General features: G+C 41.8%; 1 long non-coding RNA gene across 1 annotated transcript in view; it reads right to left on the bottom strand.

The window, feature by feature from the left end:
• LOC139559065 (uncharacterized) overlaps positions 1-21,467 on the bottom strand; it is a 39,166-nt gene that overhangs the window by 14,379 nt on the left and 3,320 nt on the right. The window contains exon 2 of the long non-coding RNA XR_011671682.1: positions 7,721-7,858. This is a non-coding gene — a long non-coding RNA (uncharacterized lncRNA). The remainder of the gene's footprint in view (positions 1-7,720; positions 7,859-21,467) is intronic.

A 21,467-nucleotide genomic window follows, 5' to 3' on the forward strand; every position in this document is an offset into this window, starting at 1 on the left:
ACATTTTGTTCTTTGTCATTATGTCCTCTATAGATTGTGTCAGTTGAGTTCATTCTTTCCATGAATGTCTCACCTGAATGAACATGCTCTTGAGCTCTGGGTCCATAAGTATCAAGCGTCTCAAAGTTAGCAGTGTTGATCTAGGATCAGGTCTCTCCTGTCCATTTAATCTTATTAATTATTATCTAAAAGTGATCAGCACTCTTTCTCGGAGACACTTGATAAATACGGCCCCTGGACTATCAGTATCCAAGATGTCCAAGGGAAAGTATGTTGTTTGGTATCTGTGCGACCACACAGTCTTCACACAGACGTTGGAATACTTTATGAGAGGGTGCAAAATCGTGTGGGCAATTTATTGATTCATAGGCTGCACAGGTCACAGAACAATGCAGGAGATGAATGGGGGCGGGCTCGGCCCCTAGAACTTTTTCCTCACCTGTGCCAATCATAGCTCTCCTGACAACAGGCCTGACCTCTTGTTCAGTTTACAACCCTGGAACGAGCGTGTGAACTGCTTCTTGTGTTCGGACAGAGACCAGCCGTATGGTTGCTGTCATTTGTGAACTACAAAATCATTCAAGGATCACCGCCCACCCCCCGTGGGGACCTTGAGATGCTGGACTTCTGAAATCCTTTGTTTTGGACTCTACACCACGGAGAGTTTCCTGAAGACTGTTGGTTCCAGACAGGATATACGTAAGAGTATCCAGCTCAATCTCACGTGTCGTTTCCCCGATTTGAATGTGAGCGTGTAACCTGTAGGCTGTTACTTGTATTATTATATCAAGAATAAGTGTTTGTTTGATTTTAGGCCCTCTAATCCCCATTCCCTGTTTGTTATTCTGATTCTGTATTACGTCATTTTACAATTGCAATCTCTATTGTTCATTCATTCTGTATATTCATTGTTTTAGCCTTGTTATTCCTAAATAAATCGTATTTGTTTTGTAAAATATATTCTGTCTCCAATAATGCATGCCTTATTTTTAGAACTGAATTGACTTCAGAATTATAAATGAACCGTAGTTATTATTATTAACTATTTCACCGTTTCTTGCTGACTTTTAAGTAGTGCCCCATTAATCATTTCATAGTATTACGTGTACACACTCCCTTACTCCAAGGACTACTGTCTGTACCACTATTGTAGTTATGAATTCAACGCCATGCTCTCTTGTCCCCAGAGGGCACAGCGCTTCCTGTTGCTTGGGGGGCGCTAATTGCGCCATTGGCATTCCGTAAAGGGCAGCCGGAAGCTGAGGCAGCACCAGACGGAAATTGTTCATATGAGCCGTTGTAATCATAATGCAACAGGGACCCTTGTGAACTCCTGTCGTCTGAGTTTAGGATTACGCCACTTCCATTCAGAATGTATTTCTCTCTACTCCTGCCCTTCAGGAATTAGGGTTGTTTAGCAAATATTCCATCTGGTTCGGGTCATTTCCTCTCTCTTAAATACTGATAAATAAGTAGTAACTTTTGACATGTACATTGAATATACAAAATATTAAGAACACCTCTTTCCATGACAGACTGACCAGGTGGGAGCTATGATCCCTTATTGATGTCACTTGTTAAATCCACTTGAATCAGTGTAGATGAAGGGGGAGGAGAAAGGTTAAAGAAGGATTTTTAAGCCTTGAGACAATTGAGAAATGGACTGTATGTGTGCCATTCAGAGGGTGAATGGGCAAGACAAAATATTTAAGTGCTTTTGAAAGGGGTATAGTAGTATGTTTTTGTTTTTTTAGTAGTATGCTATGTTTTTTTCAACTGTCCAGTGATGTTTCACAAAAGTTCTGAACATTTCTATTCTCAGTTTTTACAGATTGTAAATGAAAGAAAACAATTTTCTAAAAGTATTATTATATTATTGATCGATTTCACTGACTTCAAATCACCAAGCAGTGCTATTTGCAGAGTTCCAGGTAAATGATACAATTCTTCAGCCATTCCTGGAGCAGTGACAAAAAACAAGCTACATATGGACAGTACCAAAACAAATGATATAATGAGTCTCTCTTCACAGCAAAATCTGCAGAGCTTGGATACAGTTGAAGTCGGAAGATGATAAACACTTTAGGCAAATACATTTAAACTCAGTTTTTCACAATTCCTGACATTTAATCCCAGTAAAAATTCCCTGTTTTAGGTCAGTTAGGATCACCACTTTATTTTAAGAATGTGAAATGTCAGAATAATAGTAGAGTGATTTATTTCAGCTTTTATTTCTTTCATCACATTCCCAGTGGGTCAGAAGTTTACATACACTCAATTAGAAGTATGTATAAGCTGGAAGTTTTGAACTACCGTTCAAAAGTTTGGGGTCACTTAGAAATGTCCTTGTTTTCCATGAAAACATACATGAAATGAGTTGCAAAATGAATAGGAAATATAGTCAAGACGTTGACAAGGTTATAAATAATGATTTTTAATTGAAATAATAGTTGTGTCCTTCAAACTTTGCTTCTGTCAAAGAATCCTCCATTTGCAGAAATTACAGCCTTGCAGACCTTTGGCATTCTAGTTGTCAATTTGTTGAGGTAATCTGAAGAGATTTCACCCCATGCTTCCTGAAGCACCTCCCACAAATTGGATTGGCACTTCTTACATACCATACGGTTAAGCTGCTCCCACAACAACTCAATAGGGTTGAGATCTGGTGACTGTGCTGGCCACTCCATTATAGACAGAATAACAGCTGACTCCTTCCCGAAATAGTTCTTGCACAGTTTGGAGCTGTGCTTTGGGTCATTGTCCTGTTGTAGGAGGAAATTGGCTCCAATTAAGCGGCGTCCACAAGGTATGGCATGGCGTTGCAAAATGGAGTGATAGCCTTCCTTCTTCACGATCCCTTTTACCCTGTGCAAATCTCCCACTTTACCACCACCAAAGCACCCTCAGACCATCAAATTGCCTCCACCATGCTTGACAGATGGTGTCAAGCACTCCTCCAGCATATTTAAAATTTTTCTGCGTCTCACAAATGTTCTTCTTTGTGATTCAAACACCTCAAACTTAGATTTGTCTGTCCATAACACTTTTTTCCAATCTTCCTCTGTCCAGTGTTCTTTTGCCCATCTTAATCTTTTATTGTCCAGTCTGAGATATGGCTTTTTCTTTGCAACTCTGCCTAGAAGGCCAGCATCCCAGTCGCCTCTTCACTATTGACGTTGAGACTGGTGTTTTGCGGGTACTATTTAATGAAGCTGCCAGTTGAGGACTTGTGAGGCGTCTGTTTCTCAATCAGAGACAGGTGTTTGACGTTTCCTCTGATTGGGAACCATATAAAGGTAGGGTGTTCACACTACCAGAGAAAACAGTCTATAACTTGGGTAACTGGAGTCTCTGGCAATTTATGGGCTTTCCTCTGACACCGCCTATTATATAGGTCCTGGATGGCAGGAAGCTTGGCCCCAGTGATGTACTGGGCCGTTCGCGCTACCCTCTGTAGCGCCTTACGGTCAGGTGCCGAGCAGTTGCCATACTTGGCGGTGATGCAACTGGCCAGGATGCTCTTGATGGTGCAGCTGTAGAACCTTTTGAGGATCTGAGAACCCATGCCAAATCTTTTTAGTCTCCTGAGGGGGAAAAGGTTAAGTCGTGCCCTCTTCACGACTGTCTTGGTATGTTTGGACCATGATAGGTTGTTGGTGATGTGGACACCAAGGAACTTGAAACTCTCGACCCGCTCAACTACAGCCCCGTCGATGTTAATGGGGGCCTGTTCGGCCTGCCTTTTCCTGTAGTCCACGATCAGCTCCTTTGTCTTGCTCCCCTTAAGGGAGAGCTACAATCTATCTACAATATTAAAGCTGATATACCCCCTAAAAAATACAAATAAAATGGTCCACCACCCGTAGGGCATCCAGCCACCTATATGGGGGTGTTCCTAATGTTTGGTATATTCCGTGTATTGGTTCTGCAATTGAAATTTAATACAGTATCATGCGGCAAAGAAATGTTCCCTTAGATTCACCTACAATTTACACTGCCTTTATGTAAGTAGTAAGACTGTAACGCTTGTTCTCCTCCTCTTCGTCCGAAGAGGAGGAGTAGGGATCAGACCAACATGCAGCGGGTTTAGAAAACATAATGAATTTATTAAACGACGAAGACGAACACGAAACAACACTTGGAATAATACAAAATAACAAAACGAACGAAGACAGACCTGAACTAGAGAACTTACAAATAACACGAAGAACGCACGAACAGGTATAGACTACAAACAAAAAACGCTACAGTCCCGTGTGGTACGCACATACATACAGACACGGAAGACAACCACCCACAAACAAACAGTGTGAACACCCTACCTTTATATGGTTCCCAATCAGAGGAAACGTCAAACACCTGTCTCTGATTGAGAACCATATAAGGCTAATTACAAACCCTAAACATAGAAACACAAAACATAGAATGCCCACCCCAACTCACGCCCTGACCAACTAAACACATACAAAAATAACAGACAACAGGTCAGGAACGTGAGAAAGACTAAGCACTGTGTAGCCTGTATTGAAAGTAGAGTTGGGTGATGTCCAATGACAATATTATAGCCTAGATGTGGTTGGGACACAATAATCCAGGTTTTCTAAGGTACAGCCCAATCCTCCTCAATATTTTGTTGCATAAAGGAAGTTCATTACATTTAAAGTGCCTTCAGAAAGTATTCACATCCCTTGACCTTTTCTACAGTTTTGTTATGTTGCAAGGTGGGATTAAAATTGATTTAATTGTAATTTTTTGTCAACGATGTACACAAAAAAAAAAAAACACTAATATACATATATTGATTACAAAAGTATCCACACCCCTGAATCAATACATGTCAGAATCACCTTGACAGCATTTACAGCTGTGAGTCTTTCTGTGTAAGTCTCTAAGAGCTTTGCACACCTGGATTGTACAATATTTGCACATGATTCTTTTTAGAATTCTTTAAGCTCTGTCATGTTAGTTGTTGATCATTGCTAAACAGACATTGTCAAGTCTTGCCATAGATTTTCAAGCTGATTTAAGTCAAAACTGTAACTAGGCAACTCAGGAACATTCAATGTCATCTTGGTGTATATTTGGCCTTGTGTTTTAGGTGATTTTCTCAGTGAAAGGTGAACTTATCTCCCAGTGTCTGTTGGAAAGCAGACAACCAGGTTTTCTTCTAGTTTTTTGCCTGTGCTTAGCTCTATTCCGTTTCTTTCTATCCTAAAAAACTCCATAGTCCTTGCCAATGACAAGCATACCCATAACATGATGCAGCCACCACCATGCTTGAAAATTTGAGTGTCGTGTTGGATTTGCCCCAAACATAACGCTTTGTATTCAGGACATAAAGTTAATTTCTTTGCCACATTTTTAACAGTTCTACTTTAGTGCCTTATTGCAAACAGGATTGATGTTTTGGAATATTTTTTTTATCCTCTACAGGCTTCCTTTTCAATCTGTAATTTATGTTAGTATTGTTGAGTAATTACAATGTTTTTGATCCATCCTCAATTTTCTCCAATCACAGCCATTAAACTCTAACTGTATTAAAGACACAATTTACCTTTTTGTGAAATCCCTGAGCGGATCCTTTCATGTTTGGCAACTGAGTTAGGAAGCACACCTGTATCTTTGTAGTGACTGGGTGTATTGATACACAATCCAAAGTGTAATTAATAACTTCACATTGCTCAAAGGGATAGTCACTGTCTGCTTTTTATTTGTTTACCCATCTACCAATAGGTTCCCTTCTTTGCGAGGCATTGGAAAATCTCCCTGGTCTTTGTGGTTGAATTGGTGTTTGAAATTCTGCGCTTGACTTTGACAAGCCACAATGTCAAAGTGGAATTACGTTTTTCAAAATGTTTACAAATTCATTAAAGGTAATCCATTTTAAAATTCAGGCTGTAACACAACAAAATGGGGAAAAAGTCAAGAGGTGAGAATGTAGTGAACAGTAATATTTATCATAAATTATATTATAAATGAGCTGGAAAATGTCAAGAACTTTGAAAGTTTCTTCAAGTGCAGTCGCAAAAACCATGAAGCGCCATGATGAAACTGGCTCTCATGAGGGCCGCCACAGGAAAGGAAGACCCAAAGGTACCTCTGCTGCAGAGGATAAATTCATTAGAGTTTACTGCACCTCAGATTGCAGCCCAAATAAATGCTTCACAGAGTTCAAGTAACAGACACATCTCAACAACTGTTCAGAGGAGATTGCGTGAATCGGGCCTTCATGGTCGAATTTCTGCAAAGAAACCACTAATAAAGGACACCAATAATAAGAAGAAGAGACTTGCTTGGGCCAAGAAACACGAGCAATGGACATTAGACCAGTGGAAATCTGTCTTTTGGTTTGAGTCCAAATTTGAGATTTTTGGTACCAACCACTGTCTCTTTGTGAGATGCAGAGTAGGTGAACGGATGATCTCTGCATGTGTAGTTCCCACCATGAAGCATGGAGGAGGAGGTGTGATGGTGTGGGAGTGCTTTGCTGGTGACACTGTCTGGGATTTATTTAGAATTCAAGGCACACTTAACCAGCATGGCTACCACAGCATTCTGCAGCGATACACCATCCCATCTGGTTTGCGCTTAGTGGGACTATCATTTGTTTTTCAAAAGGACAATAACCCAACACACCTCCAGGCTGTGTAAGGGATATTTGACCAAGAAGAGTGATGAAATGCTGCATCAGATGACCTGGCCTCCACAATCACCCGACCTCAACCGAATTGAGATGGTTTTGGGTGAGTTGTACCAAAGAGTGAAGGAAAAGCAGCCAACAAGTGCTCAGCATATCTGGGAACTCCTTCAAGACTGTTGAAAAAGCATTCCAGGTGAAGCTGGTTGAGAGAATGCCAAGAGCGTGCTACATGATTCCATATGTGTTATTTCATAGTTTTGATGTCTTCACTATTATTCTACAATGCAGAAAATATAAAAAATAAAGAGAAACACTTGAATGAGTAGGTGTGTCCAAACTTTTGACTGGTACTGAAAACTGTAATTACTCCAAACAGCCTACCTGACCACTCGGAGGCGTCCACATGTTCCTAAAGCATACCATTGCCTCATTTTGTATCATATTCCAATGGTAAAACTGGGGGATGACAGTTGAATGACAGTTCTTTGAAGAAGCCCTACTGTTGACCAATGACCGACGAAGGGGCGTAGACGTTGGCTTTGAACTTAGCTTGCCTCAAGAAAAAAATCACCTGTGCACGAACAGTCGCAAAAAAAACCTTGCCGAAGATCAAAAAACAAACAAACATCACAAAATGACCTCATAGTATATACCCAAACTGTTTAGGATGGGAAGCACGCCTTAAGCCCTTCCCTTACTGGCTGGACTGTGAGTCGTGTAGTGGACAAGGCATAGCAATACAGGACTTCTAGTTGGGATACTATGACGAAAAAAGACCAAAACAGTTGAGTTATTTTTGGAGGACTGAGCAAAAATACTATTGATGTGAAATGACTCATGTTCTCGGTTTCTTTTACTCTTTCTCGGGAGAGAGAGGGTGTAGCGGGACAAAGAAACTGTTAGATTAGTTCACAGTCTAAAAGCAGATATGGCACTTCCTTGTGTGAACTGTAGTTCGATATTAATGTTGTGTTCATGTTTTCAACATGGCAGGCTATTGCTGTGTGTGCTTTGTACTTTCTAGCAGGTGCCACATCAAGGTTCTACTTCCTTTCACAGTCACTTATGAGACACTGTTACCTTTTTTGCCATGTTTTTCACAGTCCAGCTGTTCTCCTGTGGTCCGGGTGTTCTTTCCTCTCCGATGTGCGTCATTCGGAAGTGAGTGCCGTCAGCGTCGACCACTCCTAAGCTTCTGCCGTCATTGATTTGCAGCATCTGTAATCATAGTGGACAGGCTCGCATTCAGGCCTCACACATGGGCTGGCTCTAAAATAGAGGGAACGATTTATGTTTTGGACATATCATTGATGGCCATAGAGAGTACAGTTGATTGGGGTGAACAATTTGTCATCTATCTCACACCATATTCATTATTTTATAAAAATATATTTTCCATATACTTTTGGTCTTGTACTGTAGTGTATATCATACACTAGCATGTATTGTTGTTTGTCCCTCTTGACTCACAGTAGCAACATTTTACCCTCAAAATAGTCCAAATTAAGATAAATAAATACAACATTTGTAGAGTTCTTAGTCACGCAATTTACATATCTGTGTTTGGTGCAGTATTTTCTCAAGTAAAAAGATTTGCATGAGAGCTAGTTGTGCACTGCAGACAGTATCGAATCGTCTGCGCTCAAGACTGATTTCTGAGAACATGTCTACAACTTGTCTACAAGCTGTCAAACTATCGTAAATCAAATCAAATTTTATTGGTCACATACACATGTTTAGCAGATGTTATTGCGGATGTAGCAAAATTCTTGTGTTTCTATCGCCAACAGTGCAATTCACAACAATACACACAAACCTACAAGTAAAAGAATGGAATTAAGGAAAATATGAATATTAGGATGAGCAATGTCGTAGTGGCATAGTCTAAAATACAGTAAAATAGAATACAGTATATACATATGAGATGAGTAAAGCAAAAATATGTAAACATTATTAAAGTGACTAGTGTTCCAATATTAAAGTGGCCAGTGATTTCAAGTCTATGTATATTAGGGCAGCAGCCTCTAAGGTACACTGTTACGTAACCGGGTGGAACCGCGTAGTGATGGCTATTTAACAGTCTGATGGCCTTGAGAGAGAGAAGCTGTTTTTCAGTCTCTCGGTCCCAGGTTTGATGCACCTGTACTGACCTCGCCTTCTGGATGATAGCGGGGTGAACAGGCAGTGGCTCGGGCGGTTGTTGTCCTTGATGATATTTTTGGCCTTCCTGTGACATCGGGTGCTGTAGCCGACCTGGAGGGCAGGGAGTTTGCCCCCGATGATGCGTTGGGCAGAACGCACCACCCTCTGGAGAGCCCTGCGGTTGCGGGCGGTGCAGTTGCCAGTGTTTATCAGTGCCCAAAATCACCAGCTAGTTCCATCTCTGTTTGTCAATAAGGCTAGCTAGTAGCTAGCAGGCACATTGAGTAGGCAGGCCACGTTAGGCTAAATCAGCGTATTGTTTTTTACAACTTTCTCACTACCTATTACCAGAGTGTGCGCGTCTGTCTGACAGTCTCTCATAACAAATCATGTTACATAACAGGTCGCGGTAGAACACGAAGGTCTCGCAAATGGGTTTTGAACTTTGGAATATTGACAAGTGGCACTTGGGATGCAAGTGTGCATCATCTCAATTCTGGTTTTGGCTAATGTCGATGCAACGTAGGCCGTTTACAACCAGATGCATCGTTTTTTGGTTCAACTGCTCTTTAATCTTTATTTGTATCCCTATTAGCTGGCGCCATGATGATAGCTATCCTTCCTGGTATGCATGATTGCACAGAATTTGCACATTTCAATATCATTGCACCTGTTGACTCACATGACTGCATAGTGCTCAGCTGTCCGATGGGACTTATTCCCATTACAGCGCTCAGTGCTGTGATGACGCACTCAGGTGACACAGAGCTGGTAACTCTAGATTGGGGATGAATCAGGACTTCCTTTATGTCAATACTGAAGTAAACTTTTTTCTCTTTTTAAAGGAGTGGGGCAGGATAGATAGGAGAGGAAAGAGAAATGCTGAAAGAGCAGTGGGCCAGATTCAAACCCATGTTGCAGCGATTTATGTGTTCCAGAGACCGCAGCTTAGACCACCAGGCCACCCTAGGCCACTTGAAGTGAAGCCTTGTTTTGTTTTGACCCTCAATTCAGTTCTTCCCACCTTAAGGCCATTTTTCGTTGTTTCGTCTTGTTTTCGCCTACTGACAAAAAGTCTATACTACGAATCTAGCTAGATCTACTTAAGCTTTTCTGTAACTAGCTGGTGACATCTTTCTTACGCATACCATTGCTTTCCCCCACTCCTATTGATAAAATAGTATCAAGTCATAGGAAGGTTTTACTGCATGTGAAGTTCCAAATGCATCCTGTTACATTACTAAATTTGATGTGTTATATGTATTTGAATATTACTATTTTTAACACACAAAATGAAAAAAATATTTGGTCCGTTTTCTTCCTCAAACATGGTCCGGAGAATTAAGGAATGAGGACTCTTTGCGAGAGGGAGGGAATCTAATTTGATTGGTCCTCGACTCACGGCTCAAACTGTCACGCCTGCTCCCGCTCCAAACTGTCACGCCTCTGCCGGTTTTCCAGGCTCCTACGCCTCTGCCGGTTCGTCAGGTCTGCCGGTTCACCAAGCTCCTACGCCTTTGCCAGTTCGCCGGGCTCCTGCGCCCCAGCCGGCTGGTCCAGCGCCCATGCTCGGCCGGCCCGTCAGGCTAGTCCAGCTGGGACGCTGGGTGGCGCCCCTAGAGGGGGGGGTACTGTCACGACTGCTCCCGTTCTTCCTCCCTGGCACTATTAAATGTTCACTCTCCGTACCTGCTTCTCTACTCCAGCGTTGGCTCTTACACTTCATTCAGGATAAGTGGATTTAGCTCTGAGTTAGCCTGCCCTGGAGCAGGTTTGTTCTGAAGGATTCGGTGCCATAGAAATGTACCGGACTAAAAAGTGTCCCACTTTTGTGTCGTCGGTTATCCAGAGAAGCTCAGAGTTGACAAAAGTTACCTCGCTAACTCCTCAAACCAGATTCGTAGTATTGGGCTCGTTTAGCAGCAGCCCATCAGATCAAAGAGTGTCCTCAGCATGAACTGGGTGGTGATTACATTACAGATTTCACAACCCCAAAGCCACACTGTGAAACTGGCACCTTGAGGATCTTCTGTGTCACTTAGAGTGACATAATTCAAGGTCAACAATCCTCTCTTGGTAGCTTGCGGTTTTGCCGCGGTTCTGTGCTCTCCTAGTGTAGGTGTATGAGGTGTTGTCAGTAGGGCAGCAGGCATGCTGGGAGGCAATGTTTTATTTCTCCTAGCCATGTTTTGTCTAGTCACATTGAATCTCTTCTGTGGTCCTGTGTGGCTCAGTTGGTAGGGCATGGTACTTGAAAGGATCCTGGGTTTGATTCCCGCTGGGACTTATAAGTCGTTCTGAATTAAAGTGTCTGCTAAATGGCATAGATTATTATTATTATATGATATTCTCTTCCCCTCACCCATGCCTCTACCAGATAACCTCTTATGCACCTATCGATCCATGAGACACCTGCATGAAAATATATGGTAAGACAGGTTTGTCTGTGTGTTGACATCAATCCTGTCTGGTAATATCATGCATATGCCTTTTGAGAAGCCTGGTGACTATCTCTTGTTTGAGATGCAATCGACAGCAGCAATGGCTGCAGACATGGCTGCTATATTATTGAATTATTAAGTCCTAGATTTTCGGGTTTACTTCCACCCTTCCATTTCTGGAGACCCTGTGTGTCGACACCTTCTGATCCAGCCTCACTTTCTCTCTGCTCCTATCATCTCTCACACACTGTCAAGATCAGTAGGCTTTATTTGTCCGTCATTCATTCATTCCCTCTCTCTCTCCCTCGCTCTCTATGCATCCTCGACCCTCCCTCTCTCTATCTGGTCATTGACGTCTGTTTTTGTTCAGTCTGTTAATGTGCTGTCATTCAGACAGACGCAGTGCTCAATAACTGCAATCAGCCCACGCAGGGTTTTTCTCTGTGTGTGTGTGTGTGTGTGTGTGTGTGTGTGTGTGTGTGTGGGAATGGAATCGGGTCTCTGCGAAATCGGGGATGCTAGCTCTGTTTTTTTTTCTCCCAATGACGTCAATGAAATGTTAATGGAGGCGGAAGCTGCAGAGAATATAGGAGAAAATGAACACCTACGGGAATCTCTTAAGCACCAGCGTACTGTGCAGGCAATTAAAGTGAAGAGTTGAGTGCCAGGACCTCTCCAAAGGTAACTTTCTTTTTCATTCAAATCTCCTGGAGGCTCAACCGGAAACCTGCACCTTTGTGACACCCTGACTATGTAAGGCTTCCTCACCTACTGGGTGTCTGCTCTTCTGCAGTCTGCACAGTTACACACACACACTCTCTCTCTCCATCTGCAGTCTCCACAGGCACATGAATTGGTTCTCTCTTCTTTTGTCTCTTCAAAGCATTCCCTTACCTCCTTGTCTACAGTCCACATGCCAAGCCAGTCAATATAATGCATGCCATTCAGACAAAAATAGTCTATTTCAATGACAACAGATATGATGACTTACTTTAATAAATGTTTTAATCACTGATATGCACGAGCAGAACGTGGCACTTATCTGGTAAAGCAACTGGTTCATGCAGGTGCTGCACCTGGATGCTCTCGATCAACGAATATTCATATAGACGGGTGAGGTGTTTACCAACAAAACCCGATGTGTGCGCAACTACGAGGCAAAAACAGACAGGGTTGGCTTACAATAAAAGGATTATTGACATGTAAGCTATATTTCGTCTGCAATTGTTTACTGACAACATGAATACATTTGCCCAATAGGGACTCAAATACACAGTTTACGAGTCAAACCACAACAAGAGATGGTATCAAGAACAAGATACATCTAGTTGAAACAAGCCATCTACGATTCACCACACAGCAGCTTCTTGTCATTGTTGCAAGCTATCTTATTGTCATGGAATATTCTAATCAAGTGAGAGAGACTTTGTCATTTCTTCAAACAATCATCTTTATTCAATATCAATTAATTATTGCAATAATGAGGCTGGTCGACCCCCCACCCTTGAGTGTTGGACCGAGTAACCTAACCTTTACACAAATGCAGAGTACTATTTATAGCTGACACTAACAATGCTCAGTCATGGTTGGTTCAACCCCTCCCATGCAAACCAAGGAGCATCATAAGCCACTCTGGGTTCATCCTGTCGTTATCTGCACGTGGGTTGTTGTCTTAACCCCACCCTGGCTTAGTCTCCCAGATACAAGGATGATTTTGAGACAATGAGGGATTGTTCTACTCCTAAGCCATCCCTAGTAAAACACATTCTTGTCTATGTAATGCAGTCGTCAACTCATTTGTCAGCTCAAGCCATCTCTGGTGACCATACGCCCAGATTAGCTGCAGGGAACTAAAGTTGGAGACCATAAAAACACAGACACTAGCAGGACAGAAATGTCTTCCTATTCGTTAAGTATAAATTACTAACTATTAATATCAAACAAAATCAGGTAAATACCACATTTTTCTCTCACACCGTTCAGAAGACAACACAAAACCTTTTACCTCCGAGTTGCATGCACATTATTTCAATGACGTCGTCAACCCACCCGTCTATTCTTCCATTGTTTGACATATCCCCGACTCGGTAGCAAACTGACGTCACCATGGAAAACGTTGCTCTGTACTGTAGAATGCCACTGTTAATGACCATGTATGGACCCTATTATAGCTCCTTACTCAGAATCCGTTTAATAGACCTATTGAAGTCAGAAAACTTGACAGAGCCTTTCAGATTGCAGGTGAATTATGTCTGTCAGACTTACAGTACCAGTTAAACGTTTGGACACACCTACTCATTCAAGTTTTTTTTTTTTTTTCCACTATTTTCTACATTGTAAAATAATAGTGAAGACATCAAGACTATGAAATAACACATATGGAATCATGTAGTAACCAAACAAGTGTTGAACAAATCAAAATGTATATAAAGACCCTTGAATGAGTAGTTATTTTGACTGGTACTGTATATCGACCTGTGTAGAACAATAGGCTCTATAGTACAGTATGTATAGAGCGAACTAGAGGGAACTATAGTTTTTAAACATCTCATGGATGGTGAATTGTTTCACGATCATACATGATGTGAAACTGCAGAAAATCTTCATTAATGAACTTTCACATCATGTAAAACCTCTCCCTCCGTTCTGCAAAATACTTTAAATCGAGGGAGGAAGCGGTATTTCTAGTTCACATAATAAAAAGATCACAACGTCCCAGTCAACTGAAGCACCACCCACTTGGAAACTGGTTAAGGCATATTTTTGGCGACCCAAAAAATTACCTGATTGAAGTCTAATGTTCGTTTCTCTCTCCACATTTTGTTAGGTTACAGCCTTCTTCTAAAAGTGATGAAATAGTTTCCCCCCCCCTCATCAATCTACACACGCAAGGGAAAGATCATTGCCTGCCACCGAAAGCTTTGATGGTCTCTGTGAGAGTGCAACACTCTCCAAAAGTGTGGGAAACGACCGAAGAGGCTCAAGGGTCACGTGGACTGTTCAGGTGCCACAGCACAAGGTCTGAGATGTTCAGTGCAGAGAGTAGGACCTTGAGTCTTTGCCGACGTAACAAGAGAGACCTTGAAGAGCAGGCATGTCAATACTGTGCATCGCATGTAACAAAAGGAATGTTAAGCCCCTTGGTTTTACCCTTTTGGTCTTGGCAATTTTGTGAAGACAGAACATCCGCGCAAAGCACATGAAGAAATATGACAATTTCATGGAGAGCTGTAAAGCCTGTGCCTACAAAAGGACGACACGTGCAGAAGGACGACAGTGCAGTAGTCAAGGACAGTGTGTGTGTGTGTGTGGCGTTCATTGTAGGACATCCTCGGCGTCATACCTCACCCCTTCTTGAGTCCATCCTCACCCTTTTGTCGAGTCAATCATCACCCTTTTGTCGAGTCAATCATCACCCTTTGTCGAGTCAATCATCACCCTTTGTCGAGTCAATCATCACCCTTTGTCGAGTCAATCATCACCCTTTTGTCGAGTCAATCATCACCCTTTGTCGAGTCAATCATCACCCTTTGTCGAGTCAATCATCACCCTTTGTCGAGTCAATCATCACCCTTTGTCGAGTCAATCATCACCCTTTGAGTCAAGTCAATTCCCAGCCCTTTTTGATTAAATTCCTACCTATTCTTGAGTCAATGCTCCTCACCCCTTTTTGAATCAATCATCACTCTTTAGATGGATTACCACTGGGACAATACACTTGATGTATTGATCATCAGCCAATCAGTTGACCAGTGCCCCCTTCACTTCAAGATGCTACTTTCTCTATCCTGTATGCATAGTACTCGCAGAGTACGACCCTGCCTCACGCAGGAAGCGGCGCAGGTCCTAATCCAGGCACTTGTCATCTCCCGTCTGGATTACTGCAACTCGCTGTTGGCTGGGCTCCCTGCCTGTGCCATTAAACCCCTACAACTCATCCAGAACGCCGCAGCCCGTCTGGTGTTCAACTTTCCCAAGTTCTCTCACGTCACCCCGCTCCTCCGCTCTCTCCACTGGCTTCCAGTTGAAGCTCGCATCCGCTACAAGACCATGGTGCTTGCCTACGGAGCTGTGAGGGGAACGGCACCTCCGTACCTTCAGGCTCTGATCAGGCCCTACACCCAAACAAGGGCACTGCGTTCATCCACCTCTGGCCTGCTCGCCTCCCTACCTCTGAGGAAGTACAGTTCCCGCTCAGCCCAGTCAAAACTGTTCGCTGCTCTGGCACCCCAATGGTGGAACAAACTCCCTCACGACGCCAGGTCAGCGGAGTCAATCACCACCTTCCGGAGACACCTGAAACCCCACCTCTTTAAGGAATACCTAGGATAGGATAAAGTAATCCTTCTAACACCCCCCCCCTTAAAAGAGTTAGATGCACTATTGTAAAGTGGTTGTTCCACTGGATATCATAAGGTGAATGCACCAATTTGTAAGTCGCTCTGGATAAGAGCGTCTGCTAAATGACTTAAATGTAAATATGTAAATGTAACTAGGGAGCAATTCAGGTCAATGAAATGGCTAATGCACCCGTTAGAGCAGAGCGGGACCATTGTGTTTGAAAGAGCAGACGGTGAGTGCCTGTTCTTCCGTGTCTGGAATATTAACCAAGTACACCACCACCAAGGACAGGTTTTTATGCCGCGAAGTCATGTTAACCCAGTGTAATATCTTTCATAAGGGAAATGTGTGTATTCACTCTCTGTGGAGGGGCTTTTAATTATGTTGGTTATTAAATGAAACCGTGGCTGCACCCTAAATGGCACCCTATGCACTACATAGTGCACTACTTTTGAACAGAGCCCTATTTTGGTCGCCTATGGACTCCAAAAGTAGTGTACTATATAGAAAATAGGTTGCCATCTGGGAGGCCGATAGTGGACGTCACTTCACCCATCAGTCTTTAAATGAGAGAGCCCTCATAGGGCACATTAGGACTTACCATGGCTCTGTAGATGTAACTATTGCTTGTACCAATGTTTGCATCGTGATGCAAAGTTTGAACATTTTGTTTGTTATATATGCAATCTCTTACAACTGTTTCATAACTTTCCACCTGGTGCAAACCCTTCCCAAGTCCAGGCTCCAGAACTGAGAACTTGCTATGCATATATGCTATGCATCCTGAAGTTCTCTTGTAGCCCATTGCTGCTGCCTTGGCTAGGTCTTCCTTGCAAATGAAAACTGTGTCTCAAGGTGCTTCTCCTGGTTAAATAAAGGTTAAACAAATCAAAACATTAAAAAAATGTATTCTATAATATTAATATTCAACACTAATCAGCATGACATGTAAGAATATAGTTTATCTTAATCATCTCTGAGGATTGATTTGGGCTCCAGTGAAATCTATAGCTCATCAATCTGAGCTAATGCTAATGTGCCCTATTTTTTAAGTAAAATACTGACAGTAGCCTGAGGAATTAATAGATTTTAATAGAATTTTAGAAGCTGTTCATACTTTTTATTATCATTCCACAGCCACCTGTAGCGCCAAAACCGTAAAAGCCATCAACACAAAAATTCACATCCAGATTGCTTGAAAAACTATTTCTTGATACCACTCATACTTTTCACACTACAGCCATATTTACATAAATCCTAATGCATTTCAATGGCCCTAGACTTCAATTGGAAACATTCTGGTCGTAAGTAGTATTCCACCGTTTAAGCTACAAACGCTATTCAAACATTAAAACTTGCAGACCGGTCTGGAATAGGTTGCCTGCATGGGTCTATCTATAAATAAAAAGGGGCCAATGTGTGACATCAGGCTCAACATTTCAAAATGGTTTGATATACAATTAAATATCATTTTCTCCCAGCTTCACATGTGTAGTACCAGGATTAAGAGTCTAGGTAGGCACAATGAGACCATAACTCCTAGCAACAACGAAACATCCACGTCATTCAAAATGTCACACGGACACCGCATGTTTCTTTATTATGCCTAGTAGCCAGGTCTGTTTGTGCTTTAGTTCACTTCTCTATCATTTATAGCCATGCTAAACCTTCCAGAACAATGAAAAAGATAAAACAGCTTTTCTATATATATTTTTTTATAGTTGATATAATAATTTAATACAATAATATAATACAATGGGTTCTGTCAACAAAATAATTGTCCATAATAATAACCAATAACGACATCATTATAATCAGTATACCCTTCAAGCAGTGAATGTGTATGTGTGTGTGGGTGTGAACTAGACATCACATTCTTGCTCCCTCTGTCCTTGTTTCCTCCACTCCTTGCCTCTCCTTGAAAGTGCATTGGAGCCCGAGGGGAGGAACGTTGCCTCCTCCCCCCTAATGTGCTTTGAGGGGGAGGTAAGGAACGGAGGAAACAAGGGGGGAATTTGAATTGCGTTTCCTTCATTCCTTACATTCTCGGTCCTCGCCTCCTTTTCAAAACTCATTGGATAAGAAGGTGAGAGGGGAGGGACTTCTGACCTTCTCAGCCAATCGGGTTTGAGAAGGAAACGAGGAGAGAGGATGCAACGAATTAAGAAAATGCAATTGAGATTTTCCCAAGGACAGAGGAAGCAAGTATTTGACCACTTTTATTTGTATTTTGACAGTGCCAGACTGACTGACGGAGCTACCATAGCAGTCATGGCCTGTCCAGAAACAACCCCTAGCCCCTACTGCTCAGAGTCTAGACATTTGTGGAGATCGGAGAGGAATTGATGGGTGGTAACATTGTGAGATCTCCACCTTACCCTCTGATAGACTTGGTTGAATGTTGGTGGTATTTCCCAATTCTCCACAAGTGTCTAGGGGCCAGGGGCCAGGGTTTGTTTCTGGACAGAACGACACTTGAGGCATCAGTTAGTTGTTTATTCATTCCTTTGCTATACACACACAGATTTGAACAGGTGTAAACTGGACACAACCACGGCGCCCTAGCAGGCTGATCAGGCAAGTCTGGGTAGCTGGAGACCTGCTGTAAACAGTGAAAGGATATATTTACATGTCTACTATTCACACCCTTGCTTCATTCCAGCTAGTTAGATGTGCAACCACTGACTAAATATAGCCAGGGCATATCTTTTGTTTAACAATAGATACTGTTGTTTTTTCTGTATAGCATAATTTAATAACATTACCAATGGATAACTATTTAGCTAGGCTATACCAGTCAGCTAACCGTTTACAGTAACAGCAGTTCATTAATAAGTCAATACACACTAAATCTTATGAAGAAATGTGGAAATCGTACCTCATCTAGGCACTGTGGCACGATATTAATACATTTATTAAGAGATAAGAGATGACTAGAATGGAGTTAGAAGGGTAACGTCCTACTTTGAAAGGACAGGAAGTGTTGGCTGTGCACCTGACCAGGCATTCCACATTTAACCTCACCCACATTTGGATGTCAAAATATCAAAGTTGGCTGTTGTTAAATCGTGTGCAGTGTCACACAAGCTCTTTATCACTTGACTGTCATTCAGAAAGTCCTTTCTTGAATCGGCTGATGTTGCGTGAGAACGTCCCCACGTAACTAAACGGCGAGACAGAAAAACATGAAACAACTATTACGCGTAATTATTGAAAATGCCCTGTTAATGACAATATCGATTTGTTTTATTAAATCATACGAAAGTTACTCTTTCTGTTTGAATCATTGGATTTTGCAATCGCATACATTATGGTGGATGTGTGTGCCCATTACATTGTTTTCAAACTGTAGCATAGGGAGATACATTCAATATCATTTATGAATTAAATCAAATCGTATCTATGTTACCCTTTTATATCTTAATGTATTCACATGAAGACAAATTATTATGAATGACTTAGTAACAGCTCCTAACAGTTGTCCACTACAGGAAATGCTCACTGGTACCCTAGTTTATAGAAAGACCCGTACACGGCTTTTTGATACCGTTCATCATTTTTGAACTGTAACAGTTTTAAATGTTCATACAATGTGATTGGGATAACCCCAAATATTTGGATGTGTCACTGTTCTTGAACTGTTAAAGCTACCAGCACCAAAACAAGACGGGCACTGGTACTGTTGATTAAAACAGCATTCACACTTTAAATGTGCAGACTGGTCTGGAATAGTGGGCTTGAGTACCGACCACAACCACACAACTACTGACCACACAACTACCGACCAGAACCACACAAATATTGACCACAACAACACAACTACTAACCACAACTACACAATTACTGACAGATTCAACCACAAAGACCAAAAAGAAGGGCACTGATTGGTAGATGTGTAAAATTTAAAAAAGCAGACACTGAATATCCCTTTGAGCATGGTGAAGTTACTAATTAGACTTTGGATGGTGTATCGATATATCCAGTCACTACAAAGATACAGGTGTCCTTCCTAATTACACTTTGGATGGTGTATCGATACACCCAGTCACTACAAAGACACAGGTGTCCTTCCTAACTCAGTTGCCGTAGAGGAAGGAAACTGCTCCGGGATTTCACCATGAGGCCAATGGTGATTTTCATACAGTTACAGAGTTGAATGGAAGTGATATGAGAAAACTGAGGATGGATCAACAAGCACTTACTCCACAATACTAACCTAAATGACAGAGTGAAAAGAAGGAAGCCTGTACATAATCAAAATATTCCAAACATGCATCCTGTTTGCAACAATGCATCCTGTTTTCAACTTAAGTAATACTGCAAAAGAAAATTGCAACTAAAATTACTTTTTGTCCTGAGTACAAAGCATTATGTTTGACGCAAATCCAACACAACATATCACTGAGTACCACTCTTCATATTTTCAAGCATGGTGGTGGCTGCATCATGTCATGGGTATGGTTGTCCAAAGACCCCGCAACACAACCACACAACTACTGATCACACAACTATGACCACTGCTACAAACACCACCCCAACGCTGGCATAACTTAGATGCCTTCAACACAGCATTCCTACTTCATAAACAATAAAGCTTGTTATATCCCCATTCATTTCAATGGCAGAATCCAGGCTTCAACATTCAAAACTGAAATCACTGCCACAAAACTTTCAGAATGTTCAAACTAAAACCTTTAGAGAGCTATATGGCTTATGATGATATAGTAATCACTCCAGCCTACTATGCTAGCCCACTATAACCCACTGTAATAACTCCACACATAAACCACCCCAAAATAGATCACTATAACTAACACATAGGTTATGAAAACCATATTACTGCCATTGCTACTACTAACAATACTACTGCCGTCCCTACCACTGCTACTACTATTTCACAACCTTAAATATTTCAAGCAGACCACATTTACTTCAGTAAATGTCCTTTTCTACTTACACATGATTATGATGAAATCTGTCTGGCCTCGTCAACATATTTGAAACAGTTTTGCTGTGCTCTACTTTAATTATTGCTAATTAAGTTTAAGCTTTTTGTTTGCCTGCGTTGGCTGAACAACATTACATGTATGCAATTATAGGAGACAAATATTACCGTCAGGCAAATTTGCGACCCAATTGATTACCATTTACTGTGAATAAAACATAATGATGAATTTCTTCTGTCGAATCTGAAGGGCTTGTAGTTTAATAAATACATTTGAACTATTTATTTATCTTGGCCTAGGTTGGGAGTTTTTGAAGTGAGCTGGTTTTCAGTTGTTCAGCTAACCATATACAATGCCTTCAGAAAGTAGTCAGACCCCTTGACGTTTTGTTGTGCTCTGACTTAAAAAAAACTGAAATATCACGTTTACATAAGTATTCAGACACTTTACTCAGTACTTTGTTGAAGCACCTTTGGCAGTGATTACAGCCTCGAGTCTTCTTGGGTATGATGCTACAAGTTTGGCACACCTGTATTTGGGGAGTTTCTCCCATTCTTCTCTGCATATCCTCTCAAGCTCTGTCAGGTTGGATGGGGAGCGTTGCTGCACAGCTATTTTCAGGTCTCTCCAGAGATGTTTGATCAGGTTTAAGCCCGGGCTCTGGCTAGGCTACTCAAGGACATTCAGAGACTTGTCTGGAAGTCACTCCTGCGTTGTCTTGGCTGTGTGCTTAGGGTCGTTGTCCTGTTGGAAGATGAACCTTTGCCCCTAGTCTGAGGTCCTGATCTGGAGCAGTTTTTCATCAAAGATCTCTCTGTACTTTGCTCCCTTAATCTTTGCCTCGACCCTGACTAGTCTCCCAGTCACTACCGCTGAAAAACATCCCCACAGCATGATGCTGCCTCCACCATGCTTCACCGTAGGGATGGTGCCAGATGTGACGCTTGGCATTCAGGC

This window comes from Salvelinus alpinus, chromosome 29 (genome assembly GCF_045679555.1).
Source record: "Salvelinus alpinus chromosome 29, SLU_Salpinus.1, whole genome shotgun sequence".
Lineage (NCBI taxonomy): Eukaryota > Metazoa > Chordata > Actinopteri > Salmoniformes > Salmonidae > Salvelinus > Salvelinus alpinus.